The sequence below is a fragment of the Pseudophryne corroboree genome, unplaced genomic scaffold (assembly GCF_028390025.1).
Source record: "Pseudophryne corroboree isolate aPseCor3 unplaced genomic scaffold, aPseCor3.hap2 scaffold_213, whole genome shotgun sequence".
NCBI lineage: Eukaryota > Metazoa > Chordata > Amphibia > Anura > Myobatrachidae > Pseudophryne > Pseudophryne corroboree.
Genome location: NW_026968774.1, coordinates 759,964 through 785,875, shown reverse-complemented (window position 1 = coordinate 785,875; position 25,912 = coordinate 759,964). Strand labels below are relative to the sequence as shown.

The 25,912-nt window shown below is 47.3% G+C and overlaps 15 non-coding genes and 1 pseudogene across 15 annotated transcripts; 5 read left to right on the top strand and 11 right to left on the bottom strand.

Annotated features, from left to right (window-relative positions):
* Positions 1-269: 269 nt before the first annotated feature.
* On the bottom strand, positions 270-385 carry LOC135006571 (U5 spliceosomal RNA). Its single transcript, XR_010206749.1, has one exon. It is a non-coding gene; the product is annotated as a U5 spliceosomal RNA (small nuclear RNA).
* A 274-nt stretch (positions 386-659) lies between these two features.
* LOC135006586 (U5 spliceosomal RNA) lies at positions 660-775 on the bottom strand. The gene has a single exon (XR_010206763.1). It is a non-coding gene; the product is annotated as a U5 spliceosomal RNA (small nuclear RNA).
* A 275-nt stretch (positions 776-1,050) lies between these two features.
* LOC135006578 (U5 spliceosomal RNA) lies at positions 1,051-1,166 on the bottom strand. The gene has a single exon (XR_010206756.1). It is a non-coding gene; the product is annotated as a U5 spliceosomal RNA (small nuclear RNA).
* Positions 1,167-1,440: 274 nt separating this feature from the next.
* LOC135006577 (U5 spliceosomal RNA) lies at positions 1,441-1,556 on the bottom strand. The gene has a single exon (XR_010206755.1). It is a non-coding gene; the product is annotated as a U5 spliceosomal RNA (small nuclear RNA).
* A 264-nt stretch (positions 1,557-1,820) lies between these two features.
* Positions 1,821-1,936, bottom strand: LOC135006596 (U5 spliceosomal RNA). Its single transcript, XR_010206773.1, has one exon. It is a non-coding gene; the product is annotated as a U5 spliceosomal RNA (small nuclear RNA).
* A 270-nt stretch (positions 1,937-2,206) lies between these two features.
* Positions 2,207-2,322, bottom strand: LOC135006585 (U5 spliceosomal RNA). The gene has a single exon (XR_010206762.1). It is a non-coding gene; the product is annotated as a U5 spliceosomal RNA (small nuclear RNA).
* Positions 2,323-2,466: 144 nt separating this feature from the next.
* On the top strand, positions 2,467-2,594 carry LOC135006560 (U1 spliceosomal RNA; annotated as a pseudogene).
* Positions 2,595-3,187: 593 nt separating this feature from the next.
* On the top strand, positions 3,188-3,351 carry LOC135006408 (U1 spliceosomal RNA). The gene has a single exon (XR_010206608.1). It is a non-coding gene; the product is annotated as a U1 spliceosomal RNA (small nuclear RNA).
* A 152-nt stretch (positions 3,352-3,503) lies between these two features.
* On the top strand, positions 3,504-3,666 carry LOC135006470 (U1 spliceosomal RNA). The gene has a single exon (XR_010206667.1). It is a non-coding gene; the product is annotated as a U1 spliceosomal RNA (small nuclear RNA).
* A 675-nt stretch (positions 3,667-4,341) lies between these two features.
* Positions 4,342-4,505, top strand: LOC135006413 (U1 spliceosomal RNA). Its single transcript, XR_010206613.1, has one exon. It is a non-coding gene; the product is annotated as a U1 spliceosomal RNA (small nuclear RNA).
* Positions 4,506-4,657: 152 nt separating this feature from the next.
* On the top strand, positions 4,658-4,820 carry LOC135006517 (U1 spliceosomal RNA). Its single transcript, XR_010206708.1, has one exon. It is a non-coding gene; the product is annotated as a U1 spliceosomal RNA (small nuclear RNA).
* A 9,744-nt stretch (positions 4,821-14,564) lies between these two features.
* On the bottom strand, positions 14,565-14,728 carry LOC135006357 (U1 spliceosomal RNA). The gene has a single exon (XR_010206559.1). It is a non-coding gene; the product is annotated as a U1 spliceosomal RNA (small nuclear RNA).
* A 655-nt stretch (positions 14,729-15,383) lies between these two features.
* Positions 15,384-15,546, bottom strand: LOC135006483 (U1 spliceosomal RNA). Its single transcript, XR_010206677.1, has one exon. It is a non-coding gene; the product is annotated as a U1 spliceosomal RNA (small nuclear RNA).
* A 152-nt stretch (positions 15,547-15,698) lies between these two features.
* LOC135006417 (U1 spliceosomal RNA) lies at positions 15,699-15,862 on the bottom strand. The gene has a single exon (XR_010206617.1). It is a non-coding gene; the product is annotated as a U1 spliceosomal RNA (small nuclear RNA).
* A 9,429-nt stretch (positions 15,863-25,291) lies between these two features.
* On the bottom strand, positions 25,292-25,454 carry LOC135006516 (U1 spliceosomal RNA). The gene has a single exon (XR_010206707.1). It is a non-coding gene; the product is annotated as a U1 spliceosomal RNA (small nuclear RNA).
* Positions 25,455-25,606: 152 nt separating this feature from the next.
* On the bottom strand, positions 25,607-25,770 carry LOC135006412 (U1 spliceosomal RNA). The gene has a single exon (XR_010206612.1). It is a non-coding gene; the product is annotated as a U1 spliceosomal RNA (small nuclear RNA).
* Positions 25,771-25,912: the final 142 nt, after the last annotated feature.

Below are 25,912 nucleotides of genomic sequence, written 5' to 3'. Positions count from 1 at the left end.
GATTCCACCTGTCGCCTGAGTGCCATGCCAGCAGTTCTCATTCAGCTGAAAGTGAGCACCCAATTTGAAAGAAAGAAAGCAGATTTCTCACCAGGCTTCCCCTTGCTATAAACATGGTTTGTACTCTTTTCCATGTGCTCCCAGATCTTTCAAGCAATTAGTGTGGTCAAGAAAGTTCTGTTTGAAAAGAAACAAACATTTACTGTCATTTCTATGCAAATGAGCTTACATTAAAGCACACTCGTTCTATCTTTAAACCGATAAAATAAAACCCCAATAAGATGGGGCATGCAAAAATTGAGATAAAACTCAGTTTTGCTCCTCTCCACGGAAATCTTTAGTAAAAGGCGAAAGATTTGTTCGTTCTGAAGAGAAACCAGAACATGACCAAGATTCCACCTGTCGCCTGAGTGCCATGCCAGCAGTCCTCATTCAGCTCAAAGTGAGCACCCAATTTGAAAGAAAGAAAGCAGATTTCTCACCAGGCTTCCCCTTGCTATAAACATGGTTTGTACTCTTTTCCATGTGCTCCCAGATCTTTCAAGCAATTAGTATAGTCAAGAAAGTTCTGTTTGAAAAGAAACAAACATTTACTGTCATTTCTATGCAAATGAGCTTACATTAAAGCACACTCGTTCTATCTTTAAACCGATAAATGAAACCCCAATAAGACGGAGCATGCAAAAATTGAGATAAAACTCAGTTTTGCTCCTCTCCACGGAAATCTTTAGTAAAAGGCGAAAGATCTGTTCGTTTTGAAGAGAAACCAGAGCATGACCAAGATTCCACCTGTCGCCTGAGTGCCATGCCAGCAATCCTCATTCAGCTCAAAGTGAGCACCCAATTTGAAAGAAAGAAAGCAGATTTCTCACCAGGCTTCCCCTTGCTATAAACATGGTTTGTACTCTTTTCCATGTGCTCCCAGATCTTTCAAGCAATTAGTGTGGTCAAGAAAGTTCTGTTTGAAAAGAAACAAACATTTACTGTCATTTCTATGCAAATGAGCTTACATTAAAGCACACTCGTTCTATCTTTAAACCGATAAAATAAAATCCCAATAAGATGGGGCATGCAAAAATTGAGATAAAACTCAGTTTTGCTCCTCTCCACGGAAATCTTTAGTAAAAGGCGAAAGATTTGTTCGTTCTGAAGAGAAACCAGAACATGACCAAGATTCCACCTGTCGCCTGAGTGCCATGCCAGCAGTCCTCATTCAGCTCAAAGTGAGCACCCAATTTGAAAGAAAGAAAGCAGATTTCTCACCAGGCTTCCCCTTGCTATAAACATGGTTTGTACTCTTTTCCATGTGCTCCCAGATCTTTCAAGCATTTAGTATAGTCAAGAAAGTTCTGTTTGAAAAGAAACAAACATTTACTGTCATTTCTATGCAAATGAGCTTACATTAAAGCACACTCGTTCTATCTTTAAACCGATAAAAGAAACCCCAATAAGACGGAGCATGCAAAAATTGAGATAAAACTCAGTTTTGCTCCTCTCCACGGAAATCTTTAGTAAAAGGCGAAAGATCTGTTCGTTTTGAAGAGAAACCAGAGTATGACTAAGATTCCACCTGTCGCCTGAGTGCCATGCCAGCAGTCCTCATTCAGCGCAAAGTGAGCACCCAATTTGAAAGAAAGAAAGCAGATTTCTCACCAGGCTTCCCCTTGCTATAAGCATGGTTTGTACTCTTTTCCATGTGCTCCCAGATCTTTCAAGCAATTAGAATGGTCAAGAAAGTTCTGCTTGAAAAGAAACAGACATTTATAGTCATTGTTATGCAAATAAACTTACATTAAAGCTAACAAGAAACTGATAAAAGAAACCCCAATAATATGGGGCATGCAAAAATTGAGATAAAACTCAGTTTTGCTCCTCTCCACAGAAATCTTTAATAAAAGGCGAAAGATTTGTTCGTTCTGAAGAGAAACCAGAGCATGACCAAGATTCCACCTGTCGCCTAAATGCTGTGCCAGCAGTCCTCATTCAGATCAAAGTGAGCGCCCAACTTGAAAGTAAGCAGATTTCTCACCTGGCTTCTCCTTGCTATAAGCATGGTTTGTACTGTATTCCATGTGCTCCCAGATCTTTCAAGCAAGTAGCATGGTCAAGAAAGTTCTGTTTGAAAAGAAACAAACATTTACTGTCATTTCTATGCAAATGAGCTTACATTAAAGCACACTCATTCTATCTTTAAACCGATAAAAGAAACCCCAAAAAGATGGGGCATGCAAAAATTGAGATAAAACTCGGTTTTGCTCCTCTCCACGGAAATCTTTAATAAAAGGCGAAAGATTTGTTCGTTCTGAAGAGAAACCAGAGCATGACCAAGATTTTTATCTGAAAATATGTGTTCTCCCTGCAGTTGTTGTCCCCAGATGAGAGTTCCCTTGTGCTGCCTCAGTTGAATCTCCTTTACTTGACAGAGATGTGCCTGAGCAGCGGCCCTCCCCAGCCCTATCCCAAATCATACTTATTTTGCATAGGAGATACCATGGTCATGAAGATTGTTCTCCCAGGGTGAGGTTCATTCATTGCATTCTGGGTATGCTGACCCCTGTGATTTTCCCAAATGTGGGAAACTCGCTTTTATACCCTTGTGCACTATCCTGACTTCTCCTCCTGTCTGCTTACTTTGTGCCTTCCAATGCACAATGCAAACTACAGGTAGTGCTGCAGGGCCCACACCCTTTTACTTGCCTTACAGAGCAGCTCTGGAGCTGATACAGTGCCAAGCTGCTGCAAGAAATCAGCTTGAATGCTTCAGGGGATGGGGCATGGCCAACATGAGCCCCACACCGAAGGAGGGTGGGGGTGTTTAATGCGAACTAAGGGTCATCCAAGCGCCGCAAAAGGCCGCCATGCCCTGCATACCCCTTTTCTCTTTTCATATGCAGATGAGGGTTCCAGCCAACTTTGGCCCACTGCTTGGATGACATCACCGTATGCAAATCCGTCTTCTGCAGAACTTCCCCCAGGAATGCTTGCACTAGTTGTTGCATTTGGTTTGTTGTTTGGGGGTGCTTCAGTATTAGGCAGCCTTCTGCCCTCCCATGTTCATCTGAAAATATGTGTTCTCCCTGCAGTTGTTGTCCCCAGATGAGAGTTCCCTTGTGCTGCCTCAGTTGAATCTCCTTTACTTGACAGAGATGTGCATGAGCAGCGGCCCTCCCCAGCCCTATCCCAAATCATACTTATTTTGCATAGGAGATACCATGGTCATGAAGATTGTTCTCCCAGGGTGAGGTTCATTCATTGCATTTTGGGTATGCTGACCCCTGTGATTTACCCAAATGTGGGAAACTCGACTGCATTATTTGTGGTAGTGGGGGACTGTGTTTGTGCTTTCCTCTGGTCAGCTCTGTTAAAACTCAGATTTCTTTGTCTCAGATTTTCCTCTAGCCTTGTTCTTCTTTCGAGAGTTCCCTTGTGCTGCCTCAGGTGGATCTCCTTCACTTGACAGGGGGGTGCCCGAGCAGCGACCCTCCCCAGCTCTAGCCCAACTCCTACTTACCTGCCAGGTGAGATACTATGATCAGGAAGGTGCTTCTCCCAGGGCAAGGCTCACCCATTGCACTCTGGGTGTGCTGCTCCTACGATTTCCCCAAATGTGGGACACTTGACTGCATAATTTGTGTTTCCTCTGGTCGGCTCTCGTATAATTCAGATCTCTTTGTCTCAGGTCTTTCTCCAGCCTAGTTTGCTGTCTGTTTCCACTTCTTTTATCTTGAGCCCCTCCCTTCTATACCCTTGTGCACTATCCTGACTTCTCCTCCCGTCTGCTTACTTTGTGCCTTCCAATGCACAATGCAAACTACAGGTAGTGCTGCAGGGCCCACACAATCTTTTACTTGCCTTAAAGAGCAGCTCTGGAGCTGTTACAGTGCCCAGCTGCTGCAAGAAATCAGCTTGAATGCTTCAGGGGATGGGGCATGGCCAACATGAGCCCCACACCAAAGGTGGGTGGGGGTGTTTAATGCGAACTAGGGGTAATCCAAGCACCGCAAAAGGCCGCCATGCCCTGCACGCCCCTTTTCTCTTTTCATATGCAGATGAGGGTTGAAGCCAACTTTGACCCACTGCTTGGATGACATCACCATATGCAAATCCATCTCCTGCAGGCCTTGCCCCAGGAATGCTTGCACTAGTTGTTGCATTTGGTTTGTTGTTTGGGGGTGCTTCAGTATTAGGCAGCCTTCTGCCCTCCCATGTTCATCTGAAAATATGTGTTCTCCCTGCAGTTGTTGTCCCCAGATGAGAGTTCCCTTGTGCTGCCTCAGTTGAATCTCCTTTACTTGACAGAGATGTGCCTGAGCAGCGGCCCTCCCAGCCCTATCCCAAATCATACTTATTTTGCATAGGAGACACCATGGTCATGAAGATTGTTCACCCAGGGTGAGGTTCATTCATTGCATTCTGGGTATGCTGACCCCTGTGATTTCCCCAAATGTGGGAAACTCGCCTGCATTTTTTGTGGTAGTGGGGGACTGTGTTTGTGTTTTCCTCTGGTCAGCTCTGGTAAAAGTCAGATTTCTTTGTCTCATATATTCCTCTAGCCTTGTTCTTCTTTCGAGAGTTCCCTTGTGCTGCCTCAGTTGGATCTCCTTCACTTGACAGGGGGGTGCCCGAGCAGTGACCCTCCCCAGCTCTAGCCCAACTCCTACTTACCTGCCAGGTGAGATACTATGATCATGAAGGTGCTTCTCCCAGGGCAAGGCTCACCCATTGCACTCTGGGTGTGCTGCTCCTGTGATTTCCCCAAATGTGGGAAACTTGATTGCATAATTTGTGTTTCCCCTGGTCGGCTCTCGTATAATTCAGATCTCTTTGTCTCAGGTCTCTCTCCAGCCTAGTTTGCTGTCTGTTTCCACTTCTCTTTTCTGGAGCCACTCCCTTCTATGCCCTTGCGCACTATCCTGACTTCTCCCGTCTGCTTACTTTGTGCCTTCCAACGCACAATGCGAACTACAGGTAGTGCTGCAGGGCCCACACCCTTTTAGTTGCCTTACAGAGCAGCTCTGGAGCTGTTACAGTGCCCAGCTGCTGCAAGAAATCAGCTTGAATGCTTCAGGGGCTGGGGCATAGCCAACATGAGCCCCACACCAAAGGAGGGTGGGGGTGTTTAATGCAAACTAGGGGTCATCCAAGCACCGCAAAAGGCCGCCATGCCCTGCATGCCCCTTTTCTCTTTTCATATGCAGATGAGGGTTCCAGCCAACTTTGGCCCACTGCTTGGATGACATCACCGTATGCAAATCCGTCTGCTGCAGACCTTCCCCCAGGAATGCTTGTACTAGTTGTTGCATATGGTTTGATATTTGATGGTGCTTCAGTATTAAGCAGCCTTCCGCCCTCCCATGTTCATCTGAAAAGATGTGGTCTCCCTGCAGTTGTTGTCCCCAGACGAGAGTTCCCTTGTGCTTCCTCAGTTGAATCTCCTTAACTTGATGGGGGAGGGGCTGCCCGAGCAGCCACCCTCCCCAGCCCTATCCCAACTCATACTTATTTTGCATATGAGATCTCTTGATCATGAAGATTGTTCTCACAGGGTGAAGTTCATCCATTATATTTTAAAATAGGAAGGTACAAATTACATATTTGAATTGCATCTATGTGCTGGATTCAAATGTCCCCCCCCCCCCTTCCTTTCTCAATTGTGCCCATCAGCAGCTATTCTAAGGTTGCTGCCAATGGGTGTGACACATTAATTTCTTCTGTGGGGTACACAGGACTCCACAAGGATTCACATTGGGGTGTAGAGTAGGAACTTGATCTGAGGCACCAACCGACTCAAAGCTTTTGACTGTTCCCAAGATGCTCAGCGCATCCTCCTCTATAACCCCGCTTCCATGAACAGGGAGCTCAGTTTGTAGTTGGTGCCTTCAGTAGCAGGCCACTTAACAGGGGCCTGCCTCAGGAAGCCAATTCTTAGCTATTCATTCTGACAAGAAAAGAAGAACTTGTTTTATGAGAATCTACAAGGGCTGCAGCAGGCTAGGTCTAATAGACATCTTTACTGCAGCTTCATCACTCCCAGCGGCGCTGTATACTCCCGTGCCCTGGTTGCTGGGTCACTGCAGCGGAGGCTCCGGTTTCTTCCTAAGGTCAGTCACACACACACCGCCCTTCCGGATCACGAGGCCGCTGATGAAGGGGAGCGTGGCCGTAGGGGGTGGACCGTGTGCGCACTGGCGTGGACACTGATTACTGGGCAGCCGCTCCACGAGCCACCAGGTACAGTTAAGGAGCACAGGTCTGGGGGTTTTTCTCCTATATTAAACCAATTTTGTACTGCCCGCAGCGCATTGTGATAGGTAATAGGGCCTGATTCAGGTTGGATTGCAATCACAATAAGTGATCCAACTGCAAAAATTGCTAAGAGCATACGCATGTGCCTGCATTTTCTGCGGCACCCCGCAGAGAATGCGATCGCCTCTGCCTGTCAATCGGGGCAGGGGGGGAGAGGGGGGTCAGCAACACTCCATTTCCAAGTCAGGGATGGAGCGGTGCGGGGGCAAGGCTTCAAAATGGGGTCTGCAATGGAGGAGACACAGGGGGCGTGGTCACAGCAGCTGTATGACATCACATTCAGCCGCTGTGATCACAAAAATGGTGGCGGCTTCCTGCGCGCACATACAGTCTGCACCAGCAGGAGGCTACACCATTTTTTATGATCACGCTGAACTGCAGTGCGACTGCAATTACAGCATGGTCAAGAAGGGAGGCGTCATGCTGGGTGGCCATAAGAGATGAGCGGGTTCGGTTCCTCGGAATCCGAACCCGCCCGAACTTCACCCTTTTTTGCTCGGGTCCGAGCAGACTCGGATCCTCTCGCCTTGCTCGGTTAACCCGAGCGCGCCCGAACGTCATCATCCCGCTGTCGGATTCTCACGAGACTTGGATTCTATATAAGGAGCCGCGCGTCGCCGCCATTTTCACACGTGCATTGAGATTGATAGGGAGAGGACGTGGCTGGCGTCCTCTCCGTTTAGATTAGAAGATAGAGACGAGTGACATTTGATTTACTACTAATTTGGGGAGCAGTTGAACTTGTCAGGAGTACTCAGTAGTGCAGAGTTTTGCTGATAGTGACCACCAGTTTTATTATTTATAATCCGTTCTCTGCCTGAAAAAAAACGATACACATACCATATCTGTGCTCAGCTTCAGTGTGCTGCATGATATATCATCTATGTATATCTGACTGTGCTGAGTGCTCACTGCTCACACAGCTTAATTGTGGGGGAGACTGGGGAGCAGTTATAGCAGGAGTACAGTGCACACTTTTGCTGCCAGTGTGACCACCAGTATATTGTCTGCCTGAAAAAGTTAAACACTCCTGTGGTGTTTTTTTTTTATTCTATAAATGCATTCTGCTGACAGTGTCCAGCAGGTCCGTCATACATATATTATATAAATATTTACCTGCAGTAGTGTTATATATTTTTTTTCATCTTTATCATCTCTATATTAGCAGACGCAGTACGGTAGTCCACGGCTGTGGCTATCTCTGTGTCGTCAGTGCTCGTCCATAATTGTATACCTACCTACCTGTGGTGGTTTTTTTTTTTCTATCTTCTTCATACTAGTAGTTTAGGAGTCTACTGACAGTGTCCACCAGGTCCATCATTATATTATATACCTACAGTAGTAATATATTTATTATATTATCTATACTAGCAGACGCAGTACGGTAGTCCACGGCTGTGGCTATCTCTGTGTCGTCAGTGCTCGTCCATAATTGTATACCTACCTACCTGTGGTGGGTTTTTTTTTTTATCTTCTTCATACTAGTAGTTTAGCAGTCTGCTGACAGTGTCCACCAGGTCCGTCATTATATTATATACCTACAGTAGTAATATATTTATTATATTATCTATACTAGCAGATGCAGTACGGTAGTCCACGGCTGTACCTACCTCTGTGTCGTCAGTGCTCGTCCATAATTGTATACCTACCTGTGGTGGGGTTTTTTTTTCTATCTTCTTCATACTAGTAGTTTAGGAGTCTGCTGACAGTGTCCACCAGGTCCGTCATTATATTATATACCTACAGTAGTAATATATTTAGTATATTATCTATACTAGCAGACGCAGTACGGTAGTCCACGGCTGTACCTACCTCTGTGTCGTCACTCGTCCATAATTGTATACCTAACTGTGGTGTTTTTTTTTTCTATCTTCTTCATACTAGTAGTTTAGCAGTCTGCTGACAGTGTCCACCAGGTCCGTCATTATATTATATATACCTACAGTAGTTATATCTATTTTTTTTTATATCATTAATTATCATCTCTATACTAGCAGACGCAGTACGGTAGGCCACGGCTGTGGCTATCTCTGTGTCGTCAGTGCTCGTCCATAATTGTATACCTACCTACCTGTGGTGGAAGTTTTTTTCTATCTTCTTCATACTAGTAGTTTAGCAGTCTGCTGACAGTGTCCACCAGGTCCGTCATTATATTATATATACCTACAGTAGTTATATATATATTTTTTTTTATATCATTAATTATCATCTCTATACTAGCAGACGCAGTACGGTAGTCCACGGCTGTAGCTACCTCTGTGTCGTCAGTCACTCGTCATCCATAAGTATACTAGTATCCATCCATCTCCATTGTTTACCTGAGGTGCCTTTTAGTTGTGCCTATTAAAATATGGAGAACAAAAATGTTGAGGTTCCAAAAATAGGGAAAGATCAAGATCCACTTCCACCTCGTGCTGAAGCTGCTGCCACTAGTCATGGCCGAGACGATGAAATTCCATCAACGTCGTCTGCCAAGGCCGATGCCCAATGTCATAGTACAGAGCATGTAAAATCCAAAACACAAAAGATCAGTAAAAAAATGACTCAAAAATCTAAATAAAAATCGTCGGAGGAGAAGCGTAAACTTGCCAATATGCCATTTACCACACGGAGTGGCAAGGAACGGCTGAGGCCCTGGCCTATCTTCATGGCTAGTGGTTCAGCTTCACATGAGGATGGAAGCACTCAGCCTCTCGCTAGAAAAATGAAAAGACTTAAGCTGGCAAAAGCACAGCAAAGAACTGTGCGTTCTTCAAAATCACAAATCCACAAGGAGAGTCCAATTGTGTCGGTTGCGATGCCTGACCTTCCCAACACTGGACGTGAAGAGCATGCACCTTCCACCATTTGCACGCCCCCTGCAAGTGCTGGAAGGAGCACCCGCAGTCCAGTTCCTGATAGTCAGATTGAAGATGTCAGTGTTGAAGTACACCAGGATGAGGAGAATATGGGTGTTGCTGGCGCTGGGGAGGAAATTGACAAGGAGGATTCTGATGGTGAGGTGGTTTGTTTAAGTCAGGCACCCGGCGAGACACCTGTTGTCCGTGGGAGGAATATGGCCATTGACATGCCTGGTGAAAATACCAAAAAAATCAGCTCTTCGGTGTGGAAGTATTTCAACAGAAATGCGGACAACAGGTGTCAAGCCGTGTGTTGCCTTTGTCAAGCTGTAATAAGTAGGGGTAAGGACGTTAACCACCTCGGAACATCCTCCCTTATACGTCACCTGCAGCGCATTCATCATAAGTCAGTGACAAGTTCAAAAACTTTGGGCGACAGCGGAAGCAGTCCACTGACCAGTAAATCCCTTCCTCTTGTAACCAAGCTCATGCAAACCACCCCACCAACTCCCTCAGTGTCAATTTCCTCCTTCCCCAGGAATGCCAATAGTCCTGCAGGCCATGTCACTGGCAATTCTGACGAGTTCTCTCCTGCCTGGGATTCCTCCGATGCATCCTTGAGTGTAACGCCTACTGCTGCTGGCGCTGCTGTTGTTGCTGCTGGGAGTCGATGGTCATCCCAGAGGGGAAGTCGTAAGACCACTTTTACTACTTCCACCAAGCAATTGACTGTCCAACAGTCCTTTGCGAGGAAGATGAAATATCACAGCAGTCATCCTGCTGCAAAGCGGATAACTGAGGCCTTGGCATCCTGGGCAGTGAGAAACGTGGTTCCGGTATCCATCATTACTTCAGAGCCAACTATAGACTTGATTGAGGTACTGTGTCCCCGGTACCAAATACTATCTAGGTTCCATTTCTCTAGGCAGGCGATACCGAAAATGTACACAGACCTCAGAAAAAGACTCACCAGTGTCCTAAAAAATGCAGTTGTACCCAATGTCCACTTAACCACGGACATGTGGACAAGTGGAGCAGGGCAGACTCAGGACTATATGACTGTGACAGCCCACTGGGTAGATGTATTGACTCCCGCCGCAAGAACAGCAGCGACGGCACCAGTAGCAGCATCTCGCAAACGCCAACTCTTTCCTAGGCAGGCTACGCTTTGTATCACCGCTTTCCAGAATACGCACACAGATGAAAACCTCTTACGGCAACTGAGGAAGATCATCACAGAATGGCTTACCCCAATTGGACTCTCCTGTGGATTTGTGGCATCGGACAACGCCAGCAATATTGTGCGTGCATTATATCTGGGCAAATTCCAGCACGTCCCATGTTTTGCACATACCTTGAATTTGGTGGTGCAGAATTATTTAAAAAACGACAGGGGCGTGCAAGAGATGCTGTCGGTGGCCACAAGAATTGCGGGACACTTTCGGCGTACAGGCACCACGTACAGAAGACTGGAGCAACACCAAAAACGCCTGAACCTGCCCTGCCATCATCTGAAGCAAGAAGTGGAAACGAGGTGGAATTCAACCCTCTATATGCTTCAGAGGATGGAGGAGCAGCAAAAGGCCATTCAAGCCTATACATCTGACCACGATATAGGAGGTGGAATGCACCTGTCTCAAGCGCAGTGGAGAATGATTTCAACGTTGTGCAAGGTTCTGCAACCTTTTGAACTTGCCACACGTGAAGTCAGTTCAGACACTGCCAGCCTGAGTCAGGTCATTCCCGTCATCAGGCTTTTGCAGAAGAAGCTGGAGACATTGAAGGAGGAGCTAAGACAGAGCGATTCCGCTAGGCATGTGGGACTTGTGGATGGAGCCCTTCATTCGCTTAACCAGGATTCACGGGTGGTCAATCTGTTGAAATCAGAGCACTACATTTTGGCCACCGTGCTCGATCCTAGATTTAAAACCTACGTTGTATCTCTCTTTCCGGCAGACACAAGTCTGCAGGGGTTCAAAGACCTGCTGGTGAGAAAATTATCAAGTCAAGCGGAACTTGATCGGTCAACAGCTCCTCCTTCACAGTCTCCCGCAATTGGGGGTGCGAGGAAAAGGCTCAGAATTCCGAGCCCACCCGCTGGCGGTGATGCAGGGCAGTCTGGAGCGACTGCTGATGCTGACATCTGGTCCGGACTGAAGGACCTGCCAACGATTACGGACATGTCGTCTACTGTCACTGCATATGATTCTCTCACCATTGAAAGAATGGTGGAGGATTATATGAGTGACCGCATCCAAGTAGGCACGTCAGACAGTCCGTACGTATACTGGCAGGAAAAAGAGGCAATTTGGAGGCCCTTGCACAAACTGGCTTTATTCTACCTAAGTTGCCCTCCCACAAGTGTGTACTCCGAAAGAGTGTTTAGTGCCGCCGCTCACCTTGTCAGCAATCGGCGTACGAGGTTACTTCCAGAAAATGTGGAGAAGATGATGTTCATTAAAATGAATTATAATCAATTGCTCCGTGGAGACATTGACCAGCAGCAATTGCCTCCACAAAGTATACAGGGAGCTGAGATGGTGGATTCCAGTGGGGACGAATTGATAATCTGTGAGGAGGGGGATGTACACGGTGATGAATCGGAGGATGATGATGAGGTGGACATCTTGCCTCTATAGAGCCAGTTTGTGCAAGGAGAGATTTATTGCTTCTTTTTTGGTGGGGGTCCAAACCAACCCGTCATTTCAGTCACAGTCGTGTGGCAGACCCTGTCACTGAAATGATGGGTTGGTTAAAGTGTGCATGTCCTGTTTATACAACATAAGGGTGGGTGGGAGGGCCCAAGGCAATTCCACCTTGCACCTCTTTTTTCTTTTATTTTTCTTTGCGTCATGTGCTGTTTGGGGAGTGTTTTTTGGAAGGGCCATCCTGCGTGACACTGCAGTGCCACTCCTAGATGGGCCAGGTGTTTGTGTCGGCCACTTGGGTCGCTGAGCTTAGTCACACAGCTACCTCATTGCGCCTCTTTTTTTCTTTGCGTCATGTGCTGTTTGGGGAGTGTTTTTTGGAAGGGCCATCCTGCGTGACACTGCAGTGACACTCCTAGATGGGCCAGGTGTTTGTGTCGTCCACTTGGGTCGCTGAGCTTAGTCACACAGCTACCTCATTGCGCCACTTTTTTTCTTTGCGTCATGTGCTGTTTGGGGAGTGTTTTTTGGAAGGGCCATCCTGCGTGACACTGCAGTGCCACTCCTAGATGGGCCAGGTGTTTGTGTCGGCCACTTGGGTCGCTGAGCTTAGTCACACAGCTACCTCATTGCGCCTCTTTTTTTCTTTGCGTCATGTGCTGTTTGGGGAGTGTTTCTGGAAGGGCCATCCTGCGTGACACTGCAGTGCCACTCCTAGATGGGCCAGGTGTTTGTGTCGGCCACTTGGGTCGCTGAGCTTAGTCACACAGCTACCTCATTGCGCCTCTTTTTTTCTTTGCGTCATGTGCTGTTTGGGGAGTGTTTTTTGGAAGGGCCATCCTGCGTGACACTGCAGTGCCACTCCTAGATGGGCCAGGTGTTTGTGTCGGCCACTTGGGTCGCTGAGCTTAGTCACACAGCTACCTCATTGCGCCTCTTTTTTTCTTTGCGTCATGTGCTGTTTGGGGAGTGTTTTTTGGAAGGGCCATCATGCGTGACACTGCAGTGCCACTCCTAGATGGGCCAGGTGTTTGTGTCGGCCACTTGGGTCACTGAGCTTAGTCATCCAGCGACCTCGTTGCAAATTTTAGGACTAAAAATAATATTGTGAGGTGTGAGGTGTTAAGAATAGACTGAAAATTAGTGGAAATTATGGTTATTGAGGTTAATAATACTTTGGGATCAAAATGACTCCCAAATTCTATGATTTAAGCTGTTTTTTAGGGTTTTTTGAAAAAAACACCCGAATCCAAAACACACCCGAATCCGACAAAAAAAATTCGGTGAGGTTTAGCCAAAACGCGTTCGTACCCAAAACACGGCCGCGGAACCGAACCCAAAACCAAAACACAAAACCCGAAAAATTTCCGGTGCACATCTCTAGTGGCCATGCCATGTCACTGTGCAGGAGCCAGCACCGCTCACACACTAGTCCCCGGTGCAGCCCCCAACCCCCGGGACACCCGGAGCAACAAAATGTAGATTCAGGCCACCAGGCCACGCCCCTACCTATGAAACCATGCCTCCTTTTTACCATTGCGCTGCTTATCTGCGCGCACTGCATTACAATCTCCCTCGCCACCTCTCTGGGTGTCACCAGTGATAGTGACACCTCTGCCATGCTTGTAGCAGCTGGTCCTAAGATCTACACCTCAAGCCCTGAGTGTTTGCCCTTGTGACTTGTTGATCATCATAGCAAAGCAGATGCTTACAGAAAACTGCAGGGGCTTAGATTGAAAATAAAAAAAATTGATGGGTATAAGGTAGAGAGGAGCGGGTTCGGTTCTCCGAGAACCGAATTCCCCACGAACCCCACGAACTCCTCCTCCGAGGCAGGCTCGGTTGTTCCCGCCTGACTCGGAAAACCTGAACAAGGGAAAATGTCATCATCCCGCTGTCGGATTCTCGCGAGATTCGGATTCCATATAAAGAGCTGCGCGTTGCCGCCATTTTTACTCGTGCATTGAAGAGAGAGCGGAGAGGACGTGGTTATGTTCTCTCAGTGGAAATCTCAATATCAGTGCTCAGTATCAGTGGATACTTATTGCTGCTCAGTAATACTAGTAGTGTGTCTCTCCTGCTCAGTGTCAGTTCTCAGTAGTATCCTCATCAGTGCTCAGTATCACTGCTCATTGTCTTGTGCTGCATTGTTGTGCTCAGCATACTACAGTACATTACTAATAGTCCAGTGCTGCATCTTGCTGCTCAGTGTCAGTTCTAGTATCCTCATCAGTGCTCACTATCACTGCTCATTGCATTGTGGTGTTCTGTATACTACAGTAACATAGTAATATAGTAACATATAGTAACATCGTTTTTGAGGTTGAATAGAGGCAAATTGCCCATCGTGTTCAACCTGTTTTAAGTTGTGATGATTCTACATACTTGCTGAATAATGTTTTATGACTAGTTAGCTACTACAACTCATGTTACCCCCGGATTAACCATGTTGATATTTTAAGTATTATAACCTTGGATAGCTTTTTCATTCAGAAATGTATCCATTCCTTTTTTAAATCCAATTACAGAGTCCGCCATTACCACCTTCCCTGGCAGGGAATTCCACATCCTGATTGCCCTAACAGTGAAGATCATAGTATCTCACCTGGCAGGTAAGTAGGAGTTGGGCCAGAGCTGTGGAGGATTGCTGCTCGGGCACCCCCTGTCAAATGAAGGAGTCCAACTGAGGCAGCACAAGGGAACTCTCGAAAGAAAAACAAGGCTAGAGGAAGATCTGAGACAAAGAAATCTGACTTTTACCAGAGCTGACCAGAGGAAAGCACAAACACAGTCCCCCACTACCACAAATAATGCAGTCGAGTTTCCCACATTTGGGGAAATCACAGGGGTCAGCATACCCAGAATGCAATGAATGAACCTCACCCTGGGAGAACAATCTTCATGACCATGGTATCGCCTATGCAAAATAAGTATGATTTGGGATAGGGCTGGGGAGGGCCGCTGCTCAGGCACATCTCTGTCAAGTAAAGGAGATTCAACTGAGGCAGCACAAGGGAACTCTCATCTGGGGACAACAACTGCAGGGAGAACACATATTTTCAGATGAACATGGGAGGGCAGAAGGCTGCCTAATACTGAAGCACCCCCAAACAACAAACCAAATGCAACAACTAGTACAAGCATTCCTGGGGGAAGTTCTGCAGAAGACGGATTTGCATACGGTGATGTCATCCAAGCAGTGGGCCAAAGTTGGCTGGATCCCTCATCTGCATATGAAAAGAGAAAAGGGGTATGCAGGGCATGGCGGCCTTTTGCGGCGCTTGGATGACCCTTAGTTCGCATTAAACACCCCCACCCTCCTTCGGTGTGGGGCTCATGTTGACAATGCCCCAGCCCCTGAAGCATTCAAGCTGATTTCTTACAGCAGCTTGGCACTGTAACAGCTCCAGAGCTGCTCTGTAAGGCAAGTAAAAGGGTGTGTAGTTTGCATTGTGCATTGGAAGGCACAAAGTAAGCAGACAGGAGGAGAAGTCAGGATAGTGCACAAGGGTATAAAAGGGAGGGGCTCAAGAAAAAAGAAGTGGAAACAGACAGCAAACTAGGCTGGAGAGAGACCTGAGACAAAGAGATCTGAATTATACGAGAGCCGACCAGGGGAAACACAAATTATGCAGTCAAGTTTCCCACATTTGGGGAAATCGCAGGGGCAGCACACCCAGAGTGCAATGGGTGAGCCTTGCCCTGGAAGAAGCACCTTCATGATCATAGTATCTCACCTGGCAGGTAAGTAGGAGTTGGGCTTGAGCTGGGGAGGGTCGCTGCTCGGGCACCCCCCTGTCAAGTGAAGGAGATCCAACTGAGGCAGCACAAGGGAACTCTCGAAAGAAGAACAAGGCTAGAGGAAGATCTGAAACAAAGAAATCTGACTTTTACCAGAGCTGACCAGAGGAAAACACAAACACAGTCCCCCACTACCACAAATAATGCAGTCGAGTTACCCACATTTGGGGAAATCACAGGGGTCAGCATACCCAGAATGCAATGAATGAACCTCACCCTGGGAGAATAATCTTCATGACCATGGTATCTCATATGCAAAATAAGTATGATTTGGGATAGGGCTGGGGAGGGCCGCTGCTCAGGCACATCTCTGTCAAGTAAAGGAGATTCAACTGAGGCAGCACAAGGGAACTCTCATCTGGGGACAACAACTGCAGGGAGAACACATATTTTCAGATGAACATGGGAGGGCAGAAGGCTGCCTAATACTGAAGCACCCCCAAACAACAAACCAAATGCAACAACTAGTGCAAGCATTCCTGTTTGTTTCTGAAGCCAACTTTGACCCACTGCTTGGATGACATCACCATATGCAAATCCATCTGCTGCAGGCCTTCCCCCAGGAATGCTTGCACTCTTTATATGAAATCCGAATCTCGCGAGAATCCGACAGCGGGATGATGACATTTTCCCTTGTTCAGGTTTTCCGAGTCAGGCGGGAACAACCGAGCCTGCCTCGGAGGAGGAGTTCGTGGGGTTCGTGGGGAATTCGGTTCTCGGAGAACCGAACCCGCTCCTCTCTACCTTATACCCATCAATTTTTTTTATTTTCAATCTAAGCCCCTGCAGTTTTCTGTAAGCATCTGCTTTGCTATGATGATCAACAAGTCACAAGGGCAAACACTCAGGGCTTGAGGTGTAGATCTTAGGACCAGCTGCTACAAGCATGGCAGAGGTGTCACTATCACTGGTGACACCCAGAGAGGTGGCGAGGGAGATTGTAATGCAGTGCGCGCAGATAAGCAGCGCAATGGTAAAAAGGAGGCATGGTTTCATAGGTAGGGGCGTGGCCTGGTGGCCTGAATCTACATTTTGTTGCTCCGGGTGTCCCGGGGGTTGGGGGCTGCACCGGGGACTAGTGTGTGAGCGGTGCTGGCTCCTGCACAGTGACATGGCATGGCCACTAGAGATGTGCACCGGAAATTTTTCGGGTTTTGTGTTTTGGTTTTGGGTTCGGTTCCGCGGCCGTGTTTTGGGTTCGAACGCGTTTTGGCTAAACCTCACCGAATTTTTTTTGTCGGATTCGGGTGTTTTTTGGATTCGGGTGTTTTTTTCAAAAAACCCTAAAAAACAGCTTAAATCATAGAATTTGGGAGTCATTTTGATCCCAAAGTATTATTAACCTCAATAACCATAATTTCCACTAATTTTCAGTCTATTCTTAACACCTCACACCTCACAATATTATTTTTAGTCCTAAAATTTGCACCGAGGTCGCTGGATGACTAAGCTCAGTGACCCAAGTGGCCGACACAAACACCTGGCCCATCTAGGAGTGGCACTGCAGTGTCACGCATGATGGCCCTTCCAAAAAACACTCCCCAAACAGCACATGACGCAAAGAAAAAAAGAGGCGCAATGAGGTAGCTGTGTGACTAAGCTCAGCGACCCAAGTGGCCGACACAAACACCTGGCCCATCTAGGAGTGGCACTGCAATGTCACGCAGGATGGCCCTTCCAAAAAACACTCCCCAAACAGCACATGACGCAAAGAAAAAAAGAGGCGCAATGAGGTAGCTGTGTGACTAAGCTCAGCGACCCAAGTGGCCGACACAAACACCTGGCCCATCTAGGAGTGGCACTGCAGTGTCACGCAGGATGGCCCTTCCAAAAACACTCCCCAAACAGCACATGACGCAAAGAAAAAAAGAGGCGCAATGAGGTAGCTGTGTGACTAAGCTCAGCGACCCAAGTGGCCGACACAAACACCTGGCCCATCTAGGAGTGGCACTGCAGTGTCACGCAGGATGGCCCTTCCAAAAAACACTCCCCAAACAGCACATGACGCAAAGAAAAAAAGTGGCGCAATGAGGTAGCTGTGTGACTAAGCTCAGCGACCCAAGTGGACGACACAAACACCTGGCCCATCTAGGAGTGTCACTGCAGTGTCACGCAGGATGGCCCTTCCAAAAAACACTCCCCAAACAGCACATGACGCAAAGAAAAAAAGAGGCGCAATGAGGTAGCTGTGTGACTAAGCTCAGCGACCCAAGTGGCCGACACAAACACCTGGCCCATCTAGGAGTGGCACTGCAGTGTCACGCAGGATGGCCCTTCCAAAAAACACTCCCCAAACAGCACATGACGCAAAGAAAAATAAAAGAAAAAAGAGGTGCAAGGTGGAATTGCCTTGGGCCCTCCCACCCACCCTTATGTTGTATAAACAGGACATGCACACTTTAACCAACCCATCATTTCAGTGACAGGGTCTGCCACACGACTGTGACTGAAATGACGGGTTGGTTTGGACCCCCACCAAAAAAGAAGCAATAAATCTCTCCTTGCACAAACTGGCTCTATAGAGGCAAGATGTCCACCTCATCATCATCCTCCGATTCATCACCGTGTACATCCCCCTCCTCACAGATTATCAATTCGTCCCCACTGGAATCCACCATCTCAGCTCCCTGTATACTTTGTGGAGGCAATTGCTGCTGGTCAATGTCTCCACGGAGCAATTGATTATAATTCATTTTAATGAACATCATCTTCTCCACATTTTCTGGAAGTAACCTCGTACGCCGATTGCTGACAAGGTGAGCGGCGGCACTAAACACTCTTTCGGAGTACACACTTGTGGGAGGGCAACTTAGGTAGAATAAAGCCAGTTTGTGCAAGGGCCTCCAAATTGCCTCTTTTTCCTGCCAGTATACGTACGGACTGTCTGACGTGCCTACTTGGATGCGGTCACTCATATAATCCTCCACCATTCTTTCAATGGTGAGAGAATCATATGCAGTGACAGTAGACGACATGTCCGTAATCGTTGGCAGGTCCTTCAGTCCGGACCAGATGTCAGCATCAGCAGTCGCTCCAGACTGCCCTGCATCACCGCCAGCGGGTGGGCTCGGAATTCTGAGCCTTTTCCTCGCACCCCCAATTGCGGGAGACTGTGAAGGAGGAGCTGTTGACCGATCAAGTTCCGCTTGACTTGATAATTTTCTCACCAGCAGGTCTTTGAACCCCTGCAGACTTGTGTCTGCCGGAAAGAGAGATACAACGTAGGTTTTAAATCTAGGATCGAGCACGGTGGCCAAAATGTAGTGCTCTGATTTCAACAGATTGACCACCCGTGAATCCTGGTTAAGCGAATGAAGGGCTCCATCCACAAGTCCCACATGCCTAGCGGAATCGCTCTGTCTTAGCTCCTCCTTCAATGTCTCCAGCTTCTTCTGCAAAAGCCTGATGACGGGAATGACCTGACTCAGGCTGGCAGTGTCTGAACTGACTTCACGTGTGGCAAGTTCAAAAGGTTGCAGAACCTTGCACAACGTTGAAATCATTCTCCACTGCGCTTGAGACAGGTGCATTCCACCTCCTATATCGTGGTCAGATGTATAGGCTTGAATGGCCTTTTGCTGCTCCTCCATCCTCTGAAGCATATAGAGGGTTGAATTCCACCTCGTTTCCACTTCTTGCTTCAGATGATGGCAGGGCAGGTTCAGGCGTTTTTGGTGTTGCTCCAGTCTTCTGTACGTGGTGCCTGTACGCCGAAAGTGTCCCGCAATTCTTGTGGCCACCGACAGCATCTCTTGCACGCCCCTGTCGTTTTTTAAATAATTCTGCACCACCAAATTCAAGGTATGTGCAAAACATGGGACGTGCTGGAATTTGCCCAGATATAATGCACGCACAATATTGCTGGCGTTGTCCGATGCCACAAATCCACAGGAGAGTCCAATTGGGGTAAGCCATTCTGTGATGATCTTCCTCAGTTGCCGTAAGAGGTTTTCATCTGTGTGCGTATTCTGGAAAGCGGTGATACAAAGCGTAGCCTGCCTAGGAAAGAGTTGGCGTTTGCGAGATGCTGCTACTGGTGCCGCCGCTGCTGTTCTTGCGGCGGGAGTCAATACATCTACCCAGTGGGCTGTCACAGTCATATAGTCCTGAGTCTGCCCTGCTCCACTTGTCCACATGTCCGTGGTTAAGTGGACATTGGGTACAACTGCATTTTTTAGGACACTGGTGAGTCTTTTTCTGAGGTCTGTGTACATTTTCGGTATCGCCTGCCTAGAGAAATGGAACCTAGATAGTATTTGGTACCGGGGACACAGTACCTCAATCAAGTCTATAGTTGGCTCTGAAGTAATGATGGATACCGGAACCACGTTTCTCACTGCCCAGGATGCCAAGGCCTCAGTTATCCGCTTTGCAGCAGGATGACTGCTGTGATATTTCATCTTCCTCGCAAAGGACTGTTGGACAGTCAATTGCTTGGTGGAAGTAGTAAAAGTGGTCTTACGACTTCCCCTCTGGGATGACCATCGACTCCCAGCAGCAACAACAGCAGCGCCAGCAGCAGTAGGCGTTACACTCAAGGATGCATCGGAGGAATCCCAGGCAGGAGAGAACTCGTCAGAATTGCCAGTGACATGGCCTGCAGGACTATTGGCATTCCTGGGGAAGGAGGAAATTGACACTGAGGGAGTTGGTGGGGTGGTTTGCGTGAGCTTGGTTACAAGAGGAAGGGATTTACTGGTCAGTGGACTGCTTCCGCTGTCGCCCAAAGTTTTTGAACTTGTCACTGACTTATGATGAATGCGCTGCAGGTGACGTATAAGGGAGGATGTTCCGAGGTGGTTAACGTCCTTACCCCTACTTATTACAGCTTGACAAAGGCAACACACGGCTTGACACCTGTTGTCCGCATTTCTGTTGAAATACTTCCACACCGAAGAGCTGATTTTTTTGGTATTTTCACCAGGCATGTCAATGGCCATATTCCTCCCACGGACAACAGGTGTCTCGCCGGGTGCCTGACTTAAACAAACCACCTCACCATCAGAATCCTCCTTGTCAATTTCCTCCCCAGCGCCAGCAACACCCATATTCTCCTCATCCTGGTGTACTTCAACACTGACATCTTCAATCTGACTATCAGGAACTGGACTGCGGGTGCTCCTTCCAGCACTTGCAGGGGGCGTGCAAATGGTGGAAGGTGCATGCTCTTCACGTCCAGTGTTGGGAAGGTCAGGCATCGCAACCGACACAATTGGACTCTCCTTGTGGATTTGTGATTTTGAAGAACGCACAGTTCTTTGCTGTGCTTTTGCCAGCTTAAGTCTTTTCATTTTTCTAGCGAGAGGCTGAGTGCTTCCATCCTCATGTGAAGCTGAACCACTAGCCATGAAGATAGGCCAGGGCCTCAGCCGTTCCTTGCCACTCCGTGTGGTAAATGGCATATTGGCAAGTTTACGCTTCTCCTCCGACGATTTTTATTTAGATTTTTGAGTCATTTTTTTACTGATCTTTTGTGTTTTGGATTTTACATGCTCTGTACTATGACATTGGGCATCGGCCTTGGCAGACGACGTTGATGGAATTTCATCGTCTCGGCCATGACTAGTGGCAGCAGCTTCAGCACGAGGTGGAAGTGGATCTTGATCTTTCCCTATTTTTGGAACCTCAACATTTTTGTTCTCCATATTTTAATAGGCACAACTAAAAGGCACCTCAGGTAAACAATGGAGATGGATGGATACTAGTATACTTATGGATGACGAGTGACTGACGACACAGAGGTAGCTACAGCCGTGGACTACCGTACTGCGTCTGCTAGTATAGAGATGATAATTAATGATATAAAAAAAAATATATATATAACTACTGTAGGTATATATAATATAATGACGGACCTGGTGGACACTGTCAGCAGACTGCTAAACTACTAGTATGAAGAAGATAGAAAAAAACTTCCACCACAGGTAGGTAGGTATACAATTATGGACGAGCACTGACGACACAGAGATAGCCACAGCCGTGGCCTACCGTACTGCGTCTGCTAGTATAGAGATGATAATTAATGATATAAAAAAAATAGATATAACTACTGTAGGTATATATAATATAATGACGGACCTGGTGGACACTGTCAGCAGACTGCTAAACTACTAGTATGAAGAAGATAGAAAAAAAAAACCACCACAGTTAGGTATACAATTATGGACGAGTGACGACACAGAGGTAGGTACAGCCGTGGCCTACCGTACTGCGTCTGCTAGTATAGAGATGATAATTAATGATATAAAAAAAAATAGATATAACTACTGTAGGTATATATAATATAATGACGGACCTGGTGGACACTGTCAGCAGACTGCTAAACTACTAGTATGAAGAAGATAGAAAAAAAAAACCACCACAGTTAGGTATACAATTATGGACGAGTGACGACACAGAGGTAGGTACAGCCGTGGACTACCGTACTGCGTCTGCTAGTATAGATAATATACTAAATATATTACTACTGTAGGTATATAATATAATGACGGACCTGGTGGACACTGTCAGCAGACTCCTAAACTACTAGTATGAAGAAGATAGAAAAAAAAACCCCACCACAGGTAGGTATACAATTATGGAGGAGCACTGACGACACAGAGGTAGGTACAGCCGTGGACTACCGTACTGCATCTGCTAGTATAGATAATATAATAAATATATTACTACTGTAGGTATATAATATAATGACGGACCTGGTGGACACTGTCAGCAGACTGCTAAACTACTAGTATGAAGAAGATAAAAAAAAAACCCCACCACAGGTAGGTAGGTATACAATTATGGACGAGCACTGACGACACAGAGATAGCCACAGCCGTGGACTACCGTACTGCGTCTGCTAGTATAGATAATATAATAAATATATTACTACTGTAGGTATATAATATAATGATGGACCTGGTGGACACTGTCAGTAGACTCCTAAACTACTAGTATGAAGAAGATAGAAAAAAAAAAACCACCACAGGTAGGTAGGTATACAATTATGGACGAGCACTGACGACACAGAGATAGCCACAGCCGTGGACTACCGTACTGCGTCTGCTAATATAGAGATGATAAAGATGAAAAAAAAAATATAACACTACTGCAGGTAAATATTTATATAATATATGTATGACGGACCTGCTGGACACTGTCAGCAGAATGCATTTATAGAATAAAAAAAAAACACCACAGGAGTGTTTAACTTTTTCAGGCAGACAATATACTGGTGGTCACACTGGCAGCAAAAGTGTGCACTGTACTCCTGCTATAACTGCTCCCCAGTCTCCCCCACAATTAAGCTGTGTGAGCAGTGAGCACTCAGCACAGTCAGATATACATAGATGATATATCATGCAGCACACTGAGGCTGAGCACAGATATGGTATGTGTATCGTTTTTTTTCAGGCAGAGAACGGATTATAAATAATATAACTGGTGGTCACTATCAGCAAAACTCTGCACTACTGAGTACTCCTGACAAGTTCAACTGCTCCCCAAATTAGTAGTAAATCAAATGTCACTCGTCTCTATCTTCTAATCTAAACGGAGAGGACGCCAGCCACGTCCTCTCCCTATCAATCTCAATGCACGTGTGAAAATGGCGGCGACGCGCGGCTCCTTATATAGAATCCAAGTCTCGTGAGAATCCGACAGCGGGATGATGACGTTCGGGCGCGCTCGGGTTAACCGAGCAAGGCGAGAGGATCCGAGTCTGCTCGGACCCGAGCAAAAAAGGGTGAAGTTCGGGCGGGTTCGGATTCCGAGGAACCGAACCCGCTCATCTCTTATGGCCACCCAGCATGACGCCTCCCTTCTTGACCATGCTGTAATTGCAGTCGCACTGCAGTTCAGCGTGATCATAAAAAATGGTGTAGCCTCCTGCTGGTGCAGACTGTATGTGCGCGCAGGAAGCCGCCACCATTTTTGTGATCACAGCGGCTGAATGTGATGTCATACAGCTGCTGTGACCACGCCCCCTGTGTCTCCTCCATTGCAGACCCCATTTTGAAGCCTTGCCCCCGCACCGCTCCATCCCTGACTTGGAAATGGAGTGTTGCTGACCCCCCTCTCCCCCCCTGCCCCGATTGACAGGCAGAGGCGATCGCATTCTCTGCGGGGTGCCGCAGAAAATGCAGGCACATGCGTATGCTCTTAGCAATTTTTGCAGTTGGATCACTTATTGTGATTGCAATCCAACCTGAATCAGGCCCTATTACCTATCACAATGCGCTGCGGGCAGTACAAAATTGGTTTAATATAGGAGAAAAACCCCCAGACCTGTGCTCCTTAACTGTACCTGGTGGCTCGTGGAGCGGCTGCCCAGTAATCAGTGTCCACGCCAGTGCGCACACGGTCCACCCCCTACGGCCACGCTCCCCTTCATCAGCGGCCTCGTGATCCGGAAGGGCGGTGTGTGTGTGACTGACCTTAGGAAGAAACCGGAGCCTCCGCTGCAGTGACCCAGCAACCAGGGCACGGGAGTATACAGCGCCGCTGGGAGTGATGAAGCTGCAGTAAAGATGTCTATTAGACCTAGCCTGCTGCAGCCCTTGTAGATTCTCATAAAACAAGTTCTTCTTTTCTTATCAAAATGAATAGCTAAGAATTGGCTTCCTGAGGCAGGCCCCTGTTAAGTGGCCTGCTACTGAAGGCACCAACTACAAACTGAGCTCCCTGTTCATGGAAGCGGGGTTATAGAGGAGGATGCGCTGAGCATCTTGGGAACAGTCAAAAGCTTTGAGTCGGTTGGTGCCTCAGATCAAGATCCTACTCTACACCCCAATGTGAATCCTTGTGGAGTCCTGTGTACCCCACAGAAGAAATTAATGTGTCACACCCATTGGCAGCAACCTTAGAATAGCTGCTGATGGGCACAATTGAGAAAGGAAGGGGGGGGGGACATTTGAATCCAGCACATAGATGCAATTCAAATATGTAATTTGTACCTTCCTATTTTAAAATATAATGGATGAACTTCACCCTGTGAGAACAATCTTCATGATCAAGAGATCTCATATGCAAAATAAGTATGAGTTGGGATAGGGCTGGGGAGGGTGGCTGCTCGGGCAGCCCCTCCCCCATCAAGTTAAGGAGATTCAACTGAGGAAGCACAAGGGAACTCTCGTCTGGGGACAACAACTGCAGGGAGACCACATCTTTTCAGATGAACATGGGAGGGCGGAAGGCTGCCTAATACTGAAGCACCATCAAATATCAAACCATATGCAACAACTAGTACAAGCATTCCTGGGGGAAGGTCTGCAGCAGACGGATTTGCATACGGTGATGTCATCCAAGCAGTGGGCCAAAGTTGGCTGGAACCCTCATCTGCATATGAAAAGAGAAAAGGGGCATGCAGGGCATGGCGGCCTTTTGCGGTGCTTGGATGACCCCTAGTTCGCATTAAACACCCCCACCATTCTTTGGTGTGGGGCTCATGTTGGCTATGCCCCAGCCCCTGAAGCATTCAAGCTGATTTCTTGCAGCAGCTGGGCACTGTAACAGCTCCAGAGCTGCTCTGTAAGGCAACTAAAAGGGTGTGGGCCCTGCAGCACTACCTGTAGTTCGCATTGTGCGTTGGAAGGCACAAAGTAAGCAGACGGGAGAAGTCAGGATAGTGCGCAAGGGCATAGAAGGGAGTGGCTCCAGAAAAGAGAAGTGGAAACAGACAGCAAACTAGGCTGGAGAGAGACCTGAGACAAAGAGATCTGAATTATACGAGAGCCGACCAGGGGAAACACAAATTATGCAATCAAGTTTCCCACATTTGGGGAAATCACAGGAGCAGCACACCCAGAGTGCAATGGGTGAGCCTTGCCCTGGGAGAAGCACCTTCATGATCATAGTATCTCACCTGGCAGGTAAGTAGGAGTTGGGCTAGAGCTGGGGAGGGTCACTGCTCGGGCACCCCCCTGTCAAGTGAAGGAGATCCAACTGAGGCAGCACAAGGGAACTCTCGAAAGAAGAACAAGGCTAGAGGAATATATGAGACAAAGAAATCTGACTTTTACCAGAGCTGACCAGAGGAAAACACAAACACAGTCCCCCACTACCACAAAAAATGCAGGCGAGTTTCCCACATTTGGGGAAATCACAGGGGTCAGCATACCCAGAATGCAATGAATGAACCTCACCCTGGGTGAACAATCTTCATGACCATGGTGTCTCCTATGCAAAATAAGTATGATTTGGGATAGGGCTGGGAGGGCCGCTGCTCAGGCACATCTCTGTCAAGTAAAGGAGATTCAACTGAGGCAGCACAAGGGAACTCTCATCTGGGGACAACAACTGCAGGGAGAACACATATTTTCAGATGAACATGGGAGG